General features: G+C 33.5%; 1 pseudogene; it reads right to left on the bottom strand.

Annotated features, from left to right (window-relative positions):
- Positions 1–608: 608 nt before the first annotated feature.
- Positions 609–705, bottom strand: LOC122100577 (annotated as a pseudogene).
- Between the last annotated feature and the right edge of the window lie 3964 nt (positions 706–4669).

Genomic DNA, 4669 nt, shown 5'->3' with positions numbered 1-4669 from the left:
AGCCACCAGTGCCCGGCAACACCAATATTTTACTGTAAAAATTCATGGATTCCGCGGAGTTCTTCCAAATGAATTGCCTGCATTGGATGTCAAAATGTATTCAATAGTTTTTGTATACATGTATAATGATTTCTTCAGAGTTTGTGATTTTTTAATCAGAAATAATTTTAACTTACCTGTTGAAATGAGTAGTACAGAAACTAAAATATTTCTGGTGCTTGTCTGAAAAAGTATATTTTAAAATATTCTATATTCTATGTTTGCATAATGTTCATAATTTATTTTATTTTCTCCTAGATATACTTTGAATTCTACATTACTTTATAATATATAGGTTAATTAATGTGTCCTTTCCGATTGCATTCCATATAGAAACAGTTTGATTCCTTATTTTTTCTAGGTCTTTATTTTTCTTTGGGATAAAATGACAATGTTGTCTAATTTGAAGTTTTGTAAATTTTATGCTATGTAAACGCCTTTCTGAGCTGAAGATTTAATACACTGATGTCAAACTAAATTTAATTATATGAATTACGTGTATTGTTACACTTGTAATTTTGTAATCAACCTTTTAATAACTGTTTTTCATTTCTTGCATCTGAAGAATGAAAAATATGGAATACTTCTCAAATTTTCATATTATCCTTTTGCAAGTGCCATGTTAATCTCTGTATTGTAATTTGAGTATACGTGCTGCTGATGCATGTAGTGTCCTCTAAATTTAAGTTGTTAATGATGCAATCTTTATACAGGCTTATATCTATGGGTGCCTACTTGTAACAAGGAAACCTTCTTGTTCCTAACAATGCTATCGATCTTATTTCCCTAAAATTCTGTGAATATTGGAAAAATTGTATTGATCAGTCGATTGCTCACATTTGCAAATTTTTTTGTCAATGACTATCAAGTCTTTTTATTTGGAATTTTATCGTACTCTCAATTATTTATAGATAGGTCTAAAGGTGATGGCTTTTTCAAGTACTTATTTATCCAACTGAATTAGCTTTGTGGACCTAATGAATTCAAAGTAAACATTGCTTAAGAGCTACTTCTAAACTTCTTCAGCTGACATTTTCCCAAATGAGGTGTTACTGGCACAAATGTCTACCTGAGCCTTTACCCTTCTTCCATGTGGGAACAGACCAACCAGAATATCTTACCCTGAAAACGTAAATTGTCTTACTTGAACAAAACTAATCTTGGTTACAAGGGATGATAGAGAGATGAACAGTTCAAACAGAACTTTTCAGACTAGAAGGTATTTTGTCAAAATATAATTTTTATTATACCTTCCATTTCAATAGTAACTAAAGCCAAGAAGGTGAAAAAATTGTTCATATGCATGATTACTTAATGTCCTGGATTGTCTACCATCCAACCAGGCAGGAACTTACACTACTGCCTTTTTATCACCAAATATTTTCATAGTTGCAGGAGAAGTCCATATGTTTCTCCTCATTATTAGGCATTAAATTGATAATGTTTTAATCACAGTGTTTCCCCTTGCCTACATGCTGTAAATCTACAAATGGTAAAGCTTTAGGTCTAACTCTATCAAACACTGAGGCAGAGATAATGGAATAATACTTAAAACAGAGTTGCTTTTGATACAGTAACTACAACAGAACAATGCAAAACGTGTGCCTTTTGATTATATTAAATATAGTTATATATTTTATATTTATATGTGCTGATTTTATATTTCACACAATGAAACTTACTAGAATTAGTTGATAATTTGACAAATAAATTGATATTTATTCCAATAAATAGGATTGGAATATAAACAATTAGGGTTAAAATATATATTAGAATATAAAAAAGTATCAATGCAATGTCTTTAGTATAAACTTGTAATACATTCTAACTGTTCTGGGTCTTCTGAATTCACATGGTAAAAAAAATGTTTTCCTCTAATCTATAATGAATTTTACTCTGCTGCTCTGTTTATTGTTTTAACTCGCTAGTCCCAAACTTTTTCTCCATATTTCTGAAGCATTCCTACTGATTATGCCCAAATTTTGCTAAGATGCCTAAAGCATATTATTCTTCTGCAGGACCCATGGGTCATAGGATCCCAGGTCCCAGGTACCTGCATCATCAGATAACAAGGGCAAGACTTCTTACCAAGGCCCACGCAACATGTCAACACAAAGTAATTGAAGACCCATCTCAATTTGTCATTTCCTATATTTCAGGGCCCCAATTCCTTGAGATGCAGGAATTAGCAGTAAGCAATTGTGAAATGCAAGGGAACTTAGCAATTGTTTATCAGAGAAAGCTATTATTTCTATGACCATTAATCCCAAGATTTATGCCATAAAGTCATCATAGCCTAACAGTTTCCAACTTGTAAGGGGCACTTTAAAATTACTTAATTCACATAATGAATACCTTATCTCTATTTTGACAAAATACTACACCTCTGCTAATGTGACGCCCTCCTTGTTCTGAAAAGAACACTACAATAAACTGAGCTGCATTATTTTTCCACCACTGGTATTCTTGGGATCACAACACGTGCAATTATTATTTATATTTATACTTTTTTAGCTATCATAGATATTCAGGATGCTAAGATAGGAAAATTATGGTTCAAAGCCCACCCAGACAGGAAGGTTTCTTAGAATCTTATCTCCAAAAAACTTCTCCACAAAAGCCAGACTCAAATGTCACTGAGGTTGAAGTGGTAGGGCACGAGCCTTGAACATAAACAGGCTCAGAGACTCTGTCCAGGCCAAGAGTTCAAGCTCTAGGACGAACCAATAAAACAAAATCTAAATTGAAAACAAACCCCAAACCTAGCATTTTTCTCCATGTATACAGAGGCACGTAAATAAGGAAATGGCTTCCTGTGTTACATATAGGTAGAAGAAAGAAGATGTCACACAATTACTCTCTTCATACCATATTAAACCAAACCCTTAAAAATTGTTTTTTCTAAATATATAAATTAATGTCATCCATTTGTTGGCAACTCTGTGTAGATTATTCCCATTAACATGGTGTACATGACCTGTGGGAATTATCTAGTAACTATGTTCTAATTATAACACTCTTGAAAGAATATCTAGGCAAATAGAATGCCAGAATCATTTGTGAATTTTTCAATTAATCCCTCTCCTTAAAAAGAATTTTGTAGTATCCTATGGAATATGAAATTACAAATAAAACCAAAAAATATATTTTAAACCTAAATTCTAATTTAACAAGGTCTACAAAGTCCTACATTAGACGAACTTTGCTATTTCTCCAGACTTAAGCTTTTGTAATCCTTCAACATTTATTTGGAATCCAACAGAATGATGCTTATTTACTTTTGCAAATTTTTGGATCGGAATCATGAGCTATTTTGCATCTAGGAATGTTCTGTAATGATGAGAGCATTTAAAACGCAAGTGAGGATATATATGAGTTGCATTCATTCTGAAACTTGACTTCTCAAAACATAATGACAAAATTAGCCCAAACTCTGAACTGTGTATGCTTTCTTGATGTTTGGTTTGTTTTACTGAGACAAAATTATTCTACCTGGTCCAGGGAAGGTATCGTTATGTAATTCCACTATCTAATCTCCTGTCTGAGTGCTAGAATTCCAGGCTTGTATCACATTGCCCTGCCATAGTTTGTTTATTTAATCTAGAAACAGACTAGCAATTTTGAACTTCTCCTATGATCTTATCCACTAGACTGATTGCTCAGACTGTTTATGTACTATTTTCAAAGATGTTTTTACATTTGACACAGGATATGAGCATTTTCAGATGCACCTGCAAGGTTCCCTGATTCATTCCACCAAGGATCCTATCGCGTTAATAATGATTACTTGACTCTCTTACATCTCTGGTCCCTACCTATATAATATTCTCAACTTTGGGGGAAAGTTCACTTGAGGGCTTTCTAATATTAAAAATTATCACTTGATTCTAGTCGTACTCAGGACCTATTTTCTATTGTTTTCTAACTTTTCTACATATTCTGAGAGTTGTTTCATTTGTGTATTTTTGTGTGCACCTAAAAGTGCCTCTGTGTGTGTATGTATGTTTGTATGTATGTATGCAAAAACCTAAAGCTGTTATTCAGCAATCTTGCTCGTGACTGGTATTCCAGCTTTTGGCTGGTTAATTATATGTAGTGTCTCAAAGCCTATACTCTCCAAGCTGGATGTAAATTGAACTTCCCAGACTCCTTTACATTCTTAGGTTTTATTTTTCCAGGAGTATCAACTTTCAAACTTCAAACACTTTTGTGAGTGTAAAGTCTAACCTGTAGCCCAGATTTTTGACTCAAGAATTCATATAAAGGTAGATGAACATTTACATTACATATCCTGAGTGTACACTGTTAGAAATGTGATCATAAACCAAGTTGTTGTGAGATCTGAGGATTGGGGTTTAAAGCCAGCATGGGTAGGAAAGTCCTGGAGACTCTTTTCTCCAATAATTACAGGAAACTGAAAGTGGCTCAAGTGGAAGAGCACTAGCCTTGAGCTGTGTTTCAGAGGGACAGCGCCCTGTCCCATATTTCAGGTGCCACGAACAATAACAACAGCAACAACAACAACAAGAACAACAAAAGAATATAAGAAAAGGAATGAAAAAGATGTGTGATCTTAGCCACCAGGTTCATTCCTATTATAATTCCTGTTCTCTCAAGATGGACTCTTTTT

This window comes from Dipodomys spectabilis, unplaced genomic scaffold, assembly GCF_019054845.1.
Source record: "Dipodomys spectabilis isolate Male_0828 unplaced genomic scaffold, ASM1905484v1 ptg000584l, whole genome shotgun sequence".
NCBI classification, from domain to species: domain Eukaryota; kingdom Metazoa; phylum Chordata; class Mammalia; order Rodentia; family Heteromyidae; genus Dipodomys; species Dipodomys spectabilis.
The sequence above is the reverse complement of the archived record's forward strand: the minus strand, read 5'-3'. Positions and strand labels throughout refer to the sequence as shown.